The 10,028-nt window shown below is 38.3% G+C and overlaps 1 pseudogene; it reads right to left on the reverse strand.

Moving 5' to 3' along the window:
- Window positions 1-3,776: 3,776 nt before the first annotated feature.
- On the reverse strand, window positions 3,777-4,030 carry LOC141416334 (small ribosomal subunit protein eS27-like; annotated as a pseudogene).
- Between the last annotated feature and the right edge of the window lie 5,998 nt (window positions 4,031-10,028).

Genomic DNA, 10,028 nt, shown 5'->3' on the forward strand with positions numbered 1-10,028 from the left:
AGATGCATCTTTTCAGAGTGTGAATAGAATATAATATTGTCTAACTTTGTTATGGCATTCTTTTTTTCTTTTTTTGCAGTACAAGGGTTTGAACTCAGGACATACACTTTGTGCCACTCCACCAGCCCTTTTTGTGATGGGTTTTATTGAGATAGGGTCTTGCCAACTATTTCCCCAGGCTGGCTTACAACCATGATCCTCCTGATCTTTGCCTCCTGAGTAGCTAGGATTATAGGCATGAGCTACCAGCACCCAGCATTTGATGGACCTTTTCTTTTCTTTTTCTTATTTATTTATTTATTTATTTATTTTTGGTGGTCCTGGAGCATGATCTTGGGGCCTCATGTTTGCTAGGCTTGTTAGGCAGTATGACATTCTTACTAAGCCTCTTTCTAAACATTTCGTATGTCTGTGAAGATGGACACTTGTGAAAGTCTTACATCACATCAGGCAGAATAGAATAGGTGGCAGTGGAGTCAAATCTAAGCATCTTAGCCTGTCAGTCTCCTTCTCACTAAAGCATCTCCTGTCATTCTACCGACCTCTACTTCTGCCTAGTCTTTCTTGGATACATATCTCATGAGTTTAGAACCATTCTGAGGAATTCAGTTCTTCATTTCCAGTCCTTGCAATAAGATAGTCACTTGCCCTTTATTTTAGTCATATCTACAATCACTTCACACCTCTGATTACCCCTGTTAAGAGCTGCCTCTGTTGATGTCAGTTTTCATATTGCTTTGAGAGTTTTGAAGTAGGAAGAGGAATGGGCTCATACCCATGTCCCCTTAACTGTTTCTGCTGTGAAATCTGCTGTTAGTCTAACAGGTTTGCCTTTACATGTGGCTTGCCTATCTCTTTTGCAGGTATTTTTTTAATACTATAATTTGACAGTTAACTAAATGCCTACAGCTGGGCTGGTGGAGTGGCTTAAGTGGTAGAGTGCTTGCTTAGCAAGCGTGAGGTCCTGAGTTCAAACTTCAGTACCACCAAAACAACAACAAAAAAAACTTAAATGGCCATGTGTTTCCTAGGATTTGGGAATTTTTCTGCTGTTATTTGATTGAATATGTTTCTATGACTTCAGCCTGTACTCTTTTCCCTCGTCCATGTATATTTGTTCTTTTAATCGTATCTTAGATATGCGTGTGTTGTGTTCATTTTTAATTTTTGTCTTTATTACTGTCTGAGTGTTGGGGTAAATCAGAGTTCTCTTCAAGCTCTGATATTCTTTGTTCTGGTTGACCTATTCTGTTGGTGTAAATTTTACCTGAATTTTTATCTGACTTAATGAGATTTTCATTTCCAAGATTTGTCTTTCTCAAAATCTCTATCTTCTTATTGAGGTAGAGCATTATCTTCCTTAATTCATTCAGTTGTTTACCTGTATTCTTTTGGAACTCACTGATCATTAAGTAATCATTCTTGCCTGCATTGCAAACATGAAGACATGAGTTCAAACCCCAGTCTCACAAAAAAATAATAAACAAAACAAAAAATCTTCTTTTGGATTCTATTTTTTTCTACTTTAATTTTCACCACCTTCTTGCTAGTTTACTTCTTTTGAATTCGTGTGTGTGTGTGTGTGTGTATGTATGTGGCAGTGGGGTTTGAATTCAAGGTTTCACACTTGCTAGGTAGATGTTCTTACCACTTGAGCCACTCTGCCACATACAATGGTGATTTTCTTGTTTGGAACCTGAGTGGAAGGAATGTTGAGGTCTGAAGAGCAAAAACAATTGTTGAAATGACTCATTTGTTTAATACATAGATGAAATGAGAATATAAACATGAAGGGATCACCACACAGGTGAATAAATTCACCATTTGTCACTTGTTGGGTGTCTCCCTGATGTCATCTACATTTGCACCAAGAGGAGACCAAAGGATGGAATATTTGCACTTTCCTTATCGCTTTACCTTATGTTTATCACTAAGGAGATTTTTACTTGTTTTTCCTTTTGAATTTTGAATTAATTCATGTTTTCATTCGTATATCATAAATGTGCCAGAAAACTTTTCTGTGCTTTGTTTGATGTTACTGGGGATTGAACTCAGGGCCTCAGACTTACTAGGCAGGTGTCTAGTAGAGCCACCTACCAGTCCCAGAATGTTTTTAATCAAATGCTAAAGTAATTCCTGATTTGTTCATTGTGGATAAATTCAAATTTAGTGGGGAGTTTTCATAGTATATGATTTTGTGAGCAGAGATTTTGTGGCTGTTTTTATTATGTGATTTGACACCTTCTGGAATTAACCCATGTGTTTTGTCCATCTAGGGTGAAACCTTTTTTCCTGTATGATTGTATCTTGCATTATCATTTCCTGTTATGTTGAATTTTTCATATATTGCCTTTTTTATGAGATGGAATTTGAACTCAGGACTTCATGATTGCAAAGCAGGCTCTAAACTGCTTCATCCAGACCTCAGTCCATTTTGTACTGATTATTTAGGAGACTTGGTTTGCAGAAGAGTTTGCCTGGTGTGGCCTCAAACCTCAATCATCCTGATTTCAGCCTGCCACAGAGCTAGGATTACAGGCTTCAGTCACCGACACCCACCTCATACGTGGTCTTTTATTTTATGTGAAACTATTTCTCTTCCTCTTCCTCTTCATCTCTTTCTCTTTCTCCCTCTGTCTCCTTATGCTCTAATTGTGTTCTGTTTTTATTTTATTTCTTCATAGTACTGTGGTTTTAACTTGGGGCCTCACACTTGCCAGAAGGTGCTCTATCACTTGAGCCAATCCACCAGCCCTCTGCATTTGTTTTTGAGTGCATTTTTTCTGTCTTTTCTTTTTTTGGTGCTGGGGATCAAACCCAGGGCTTCAGGCTTGCTAGGCAAGCAGTCTGCCACTGCGCTATATTCCAGTCCTATTTTTGTGTGCATTTTATAGTAAATAATGATAAAATGAAGAGTTTTTCTAAATTAACCTGGTACTCTCCAACCTTTCTTTGGTCCTTTGTTTTCTTTTTGGTGGTACTAGGGTTTGAATTCAGAACGCAGGGACTATATTTTCAGCTACTCCATAAGCCTGAATTTTTGGGGGGAATAGATTTCTTCAAGATATACAGTCTCGTGGACGATTTGGCAGAAGCTCGCTTTAAGCTGTGATCCCCCTGATCTCTGCCTCCTGAATAGCTAGTATTACAGGCATGAGCTTCAGGCACCTGGTGCTTTGATCCTTTGTTAATTCAGGGGTTTTTGTTGGTACTTTGGGATCATTCACATAGACATTTGTGAACTAGATTCTGTTTTATTTATTCCTTCTCAAACTGTACTTCATTTTCTTGAGTAGCACTCTCTTACTAGCTAAATCTCCACCCCAACCACCTCAAGCTATCCTACCTTCCTTCTTTCCTCCCTCCTTCCCTCCCTACCTTCTCTTTTTCTCTCCTCTCCTCTTTCTCTCCCTCCCACCCTTCCTTCTTCCTCCCTTTATACTGGGGCTTGAACTCATGGCCTCAGGATTTCTAAGCAGGTGCGCTAACACTTCAGCCACATCTCCAGCAATTTATGTCAACTTTTACAGCTTGTTGTTTTCATGAATAGGTTCATTTATGTTATTAATTTTATGGGTTTGGAATTGTTCACAACATCCGTGGATGGTCCTTTTACTGTCCATGTAATTAGTACAGATCTCACTTTTGTCACTGGTGTTAGTAATATGTGTGTTGTCTTTCCTTTTAGTTACAGTGTCTGATTGAGGTTCCTCAGTTGTAATGATCTTTTCTCTAAATTTATAAGGATTTCTGTGAGCAAACATAAATTCAGATCATTAATTTTGATTTCTACTAAATGATCAACCATCTGTTAGCCTGGCTTCTCCTCCTGTAGGTGACACAGCACTGTTGAACACCCTGCACAAAAACACATTGTTTGAATGTGACTGAAAACTATGGTAATCTTGTAGCAATCTGGACACTTTACACCCATAAAATAGGAATTTGGACTTTGTACTAATGTTTTCATTTTATGTTTTTTCTTCTCTTCTTCCTAGCACAGATGTAGTAAATGTCTAACCAAAGGCATCGCAGTCCTTTGGGAAGCATAACCCATCTGGATTACTCAGGTGACAGCCAACTGAAGCAAGCAGCACAGGAGTTCAGATGGTTTCCTTGTAGAGAAAACAGTGCGTAGAAAACATATGTGTCTCCATCAACTGATGACATCCTTTACCCCGCCATCTCTTAGCTTGCTTTAATGACAAGAATGTGAACCCTACACAAGTGTTACTATTCCTGCTCTGATTTTCCATCCCAGCCTGTTCCCACTGACCCTTAAACTTCTGTTCTTTAACCTGGATTGTTGATCCCTAGTATGTGTCCTGACAAGTTGACCATTGAAGACACCAGACCAGGAGTTATGAGTAAATCAAGGGCAAAGTTTGTTGAAAGGCTAGCAAAGCTCCCAAATGGATGGGAGGGTCTTAGGGAAAAGAGCTAAGGGACTGTATATATGAAGTCTAGGGGTGACATAGGGTGCTGCCTGGCTTAGGTCCAACTATTCTACCTTGAAACTTTGTGACTGGGGGCACCAAGTCAGCTTCTCTCTGAACTTGGCCACCAACCCTGTCATTCAATAGGGCACTGCAAGGTCTGGTCATTTCTAGAGTTTTCTTTGGCTTTAAGGGGTTGCTGGTTGAGCACTCTGCTGCTTGAGCCTATCTCCCAACTAAAATCACACTGAGGCCCTACCTCTGAAAGTTTCTACAAATTCCCAAAAAAGCACCACCAAATGCGGACCAAGCATTCAACCCATGAGTCTATCGGAGACGTATCATACCCAAACCAAAACATAGGGTATCTGCTCAGTAATTGTTTGTGTCTTTGCAAGGCACTCAAAGAAAGGATGACTTTCCACAATACTTATGTAGTTTCTCTTCAGTGTGAGTTTTGTATGTCCCCACGTTTTGCTTAAAGTAAAAGAAGGCTTTGCCACATTGTTTACACACATAGGATTTCTCTCCAGTGTAAATTCTTTCCTGTATTTTCCTCTAACTGGAATAACTGAAGGTTTTTCCACATTGCTTAGATACAAAAGCTTCTCTAGTATGAATTTTCTCATGGTATTGACCATCACTCAAAGGAAAGATGACTTTGCCACTTTGATTCCATGCATAAGGTGATTTGCAGTTTGAATCCTTTCATGTGTTTTAAAGTAACCGGTAGAATCAAAGGTTTTGCCACACTGCTGATGTACGGTGGTTATCTCTTCAGTGTGAGATCTTTCAGACTTATGATGGAAAACAGAATAATTGAAGTCTTTCCCACATCATATAACTTCATGGCTCCTCTGTCCACTGTTAGTCCTATCATTTTTCTGAAACCTGAAGGTTTTTCCACATTCCTTAAATTTATGTAAGGAATTTATAGCTTCTCTCCATACCAGACACAAGGTTTGTGGTTTGTGTGCATTCTGAAGGGCATATTTCTAAATGAAGGACTGATGACTTTCATTTGGTTCTTTTCCTGTAGGAGTTTTGCTGTTCATAAAGTAGGATTGAACATGTTTCCACATTGATCTTCTTCCTTAGATTCAGAGCCTCCCTTCAACTTGAACACGAGAAATAAGGAAAGGGACATTAGTAAGCCTTTAATTTTTAATAACTTATGAGAAGTATTGGTTTATATGCTGCTAGAACTTTTCAGTATGAACCAAGTGGATGCTCTTCAAGATGGCAAAAGCACAGATGTGATCAGAGTGGTGTCATTATGGGGACTCTTAAATTATACTTTCCAACATATTGTAAACATCAACTAGCTATTTCACATGTGAGTGTAGTTGAGATTCTTTATGGAGACAGCTTCCCAAATAGACATAAAATATATTGAAAGTGTGGTTTTCAGAACACTACAGCACTAGCTCAGATATTGTGAAATTCATAATAATGAGGATAAATAGTCTTCAATGTGCTGACAAGCTTAGAGAACCCTGATTCACAATAGAATAGGCAACATACAATAGTGGAAGAAATCACAATTTTCTGTGGTGGCACTTGCCTGTGATCTCAGGTTCATGCCCTTGCTAGACAGGCATTCTATCACTTGCGTCACTCTGCCAGCCCTATAAATTTCAAGAACAGACAAGGCAGGGATGAAGTTCTTCTTACATGGGAACATGCATTGTATTTGTATCTGTCTCCTCGACAATAGTAAAATTATAAATTGGGATGGAAAAGATAAAATTTAAAACATTTTCACAGCAATTTTGGATGTAATAAAATTTCTTCCTAAGAAAAGAAATAAGGATGAGTGGGTAGAGAAATTTAAATGTTTTAAAATTACTGAAAGTAAAAGGCAAACAACAAGGTAAAACAAAAATATCTGCAATATATACAATGTAAAAGTATTAGCTTAGCCAGGTGCCAGTGGATCACATCTGTCATCCTAGCTACTTCAGAGGCTGAGATCTGGGGAATACAGGTTCAAGGTCAGCCCAAGGAAGTAGTTTGCCAGATCCCCATCTCCAATATAACCAGAGGAAAATGTTCTGCAGCTGTGGCTCTAATGGTAGCGTCCCTGTTTTGCAAGCTGGAAGCCCTGTGTTCAAACTTCATTCACACCAAAAAATGTATTAGCTTACAGAGTAAGCTAAATTAATGTTATTATAGAAATGACCATTTTTCAAGTGCCTTTTCCAAACAGTGATCCAAGAAACACTCAGGAGTCACTCAGCAAGACAAAAAGAAAAGTTTTATTTCTGAAGAAGGGTGCAGTCACAGAACATAGTGTGATAGGCAGAGCACACTGAGTGAACTATCCATGCAAGTTATATTCCTCACGTGATTTCTGTCCCTCACGAAGACTAATCTATACTTGGGATCACAACACCCTGTGGCAAGCTGTTGTTTGGGATGTGGGCAAGGTATTGTGACAGTGATATTTCATAATTCAATGAGATTGTGATTACTCATGGTTTATAGCTCAGTGACTGATTTCTCAAGGACCCTTGCAGATAGGGGACAGGGGATGTCATTTTCCCTAACATAGTTAGAGGAGGAGTTGACATACTCAAAAGAATGAAACTTCAATATGATAAGCTAGCAATTTGAGATTAGGACATCTGGTGACAAACAGCTCTTTGACTGTGAGAATCTTGCAGTGTTAAGCAACATTTCACAAAGCATGTAAACATCAGTTTGGGGAGGTTAGCTTGCATCTACACACTGATAGTTACGCATTAATTCCTTTGACAGGAAAGACCTGACTAGTTGATTCTCACAACCAAAACATAATTAACTCAAAACAGACAACAGCATGCACAACACCAGTACTGGTTGTAAATGGTCTGTGGGGTGGGGGCGGGGGGGAATTTGGGAACACTGTATGGTCTCTGTGCTGCCTCTCATGTAGCATAGTGTTATTTTAACCTGGATTTAGAGTAGTTGTAATTGAATACTGCTACCACATGGGAGTCACTACAAACATTTAAGAACCAAGACAAGGGAATCCTATAAAATGCTCAATTATATAAAATGACAATGCAGAAATACATGGGGAATTTAAACAAAGACCCTGAACAACTAAGGTCAACAGGCAAGCAAGTGTCACCAAACTGGCAAGGTAAATAGATCAACCTAGTGAATAGTAATTTACTGGAACATAAACTCATAAGGTGAACAAGGAAAGGAAAACTTGATCTGCAGCAGATGAACTGCTGAGGTCTAAATGGACAGTACTTTAAGATGTAAATTCTAGAGGAGATTCAGGTGTAGAGCACATCATATATTTGAGATTTCTCCTCCCAAGCCCTACCAAGTTCTCACAATAATTTTCAGTAACCAATTGTTTCAATGAAAAACATTAGAAAGGTTGGAAACATGGTTCAAATGGTAGACACCTGCTTATCAAGAATGAAGTCCTCAGTTCAAACCCAAGTACCTCAAATAAAATAAAATACACAGCTACAATATGCTACTTGTTAATCTAACTATCAGTTATCTCAAGATGTGAGTTATCTAAACATGCCAATTAAACAACAGTGATACAGTTTATTAGAAGAAAAGAACTAACTCTGTTTTTTTCTTGATAAATCAGTTTACACATAAAGACATGAGTACTTGAAGAGATACTAGTCAAAGGACTGAAAATATCACTTGCAAGCTGGGTGCCAGTGCCTCATGCCTATAAATCATACCTACTCATGAGGCAGAGATCAGGAGAATCCTCTTTGAAGCCAGCCCAGGTAAATAGTTAGAGATCTTGTCTCAAAAACACCTAAAATAAGGGCTGGCAGAATAACTCAAACAGTAAAAGTGCCTGCCTAGCAAGCCTCAGGAGTCCCTGAGTTCCAACACACTGCCACAAAAAAGTCTCCATCTCCCAACAGTTTATATAAGGTATTAATAATCAATATAGAATATGTGTCCAGGCTTCCTTCTAACTGTGTTCCTCCTGATCTCTGCCTTCTGAGAAGCTAGCATGACAGGTTGAGCCACTGATGCCCAGATAGAATGTAGGTGTTCTAATCACAATGAAATTATAAGTATGAGAAGAAGTGTATCTGGTGAGGGCCTAATTTCACCAGTCTGTATAGGTTTTTCAAAATATTATGTTTTAAATTATAGCTTCTTTATATGTTGAGTAACATATAAATATTTTAAAAATAAAAGTAATGTCAAGAATAGATGACGTATAAAATTATGCAGAGCAATAGAATTCTAACACTAGCTCAAACCTGAAAAAGCTATAATTCCAGTCCAACCAGAAAGTAGCAACTCAAGATAAATAGAAAGAATACAAGAATGCAATAATGACAAAGTAGGAAGTTCTTCAACAAGACACAACAATCCCTTATATGTAGACACATAAACAGGGATCAAATTACATGACTAAACAACACATAGAACTGAACATTACAGTTGCACAACGGTATTTGGGGATGTCAAGATACATCTATCAGTCATTGCCAGGTGACAACAGAAAGTAATGATATAGTAGAAATGAACAGTGTCATCCATTAACTGGAGTCATTTGGTAATACAGAATTCCATTCCAACAACTGAAGAGTACACATCATTCTCAAGGTCATGTGCACATTCACCCACACAGACCACACTCTGAGCTACAAAACACACCTTGAAAAACCTAAAAGAATAGAAATCACATGAAGCATTCTCTCAGACAATACTAAAATATAACTGGAATTGAACATTTGGAAAACTTCCAAACAACTGGAGATTAAAGCAGAAAATTCTTCATAATGCACATGTTAAAGAGATGTCCCCTGAGAAATTTATTGTATGCTGGTGGAAGAGCTGAAATAGTAGATCACCTGCCTGGGGAGCATGAGGCTCTGAGGTCAAACCCTACTACTGCCAGAAAAAAAAAGTACTGAGAATACAAAAAAAAAACAACTGAACATACATCTTGCCAAAATTCATAGAATTCAGAGGACACAGTTCTAGGGACATATGTAAAGGAAGAAACTAATATACTAGAAGAGAAGAAAGACCTAATGTCATCTACATTAGGGAAAGTCTGAAAGAAGATGGAGACAAGGCTACATCAAGCAGAGGGAAGCAATGATTAGCAAAGATGTCAATAAGATCAAAGACAGGAAATCAATAAAACCAAAGGATTCTTTACTGAAAACCCCATCTGACTAGGCAAGATACTTAAAAAAAGAACAGAACACACAAACTACTAATTGGGCTCATAAATGGAAGGCTGGTAGTAATAATAGAATGCACTTGAAAATCACCACAATGGACATCATGAAAAATTCCATGCCCATAAATCCAATGACCTGGATGAAATTAATCAATCCATAGGAAGAACCCATCATCTAAAACTTATATGAGGAGCTAGAATACAGGAAGTAGGGTACGTATTAAATACATTGGCTCAATGAGCAATAGTGGCCCAAGGCAGAGAGGAGTCAGCCTGGGTTGTCCCAATGCTTTAGTCTGCATAACATTTAAAGAAGAAATTACACAAATTCTCAGCAGTGTCTTCTAGGAAATAGAAGCATACTTGACACTATGCTTGGTTTGAGGCCAGCCCTGGCAATAACTTCAGAGAACCCA

The sequence above is a fragment of the Castor canadensis genome, chromosome 14 (assembly GCF_047511655.1).
Source record: "Castor canadensis chromosome 14, mCasCan1.hap1v2, whole genome shotgun sequence".
NCBI classification, from domain to species: domain Eukaryota; kingdom Metazoa; phylum Chordata; class Mammalia; order Rodentia; family Castoridae; genus Castor; species Castor canadensis.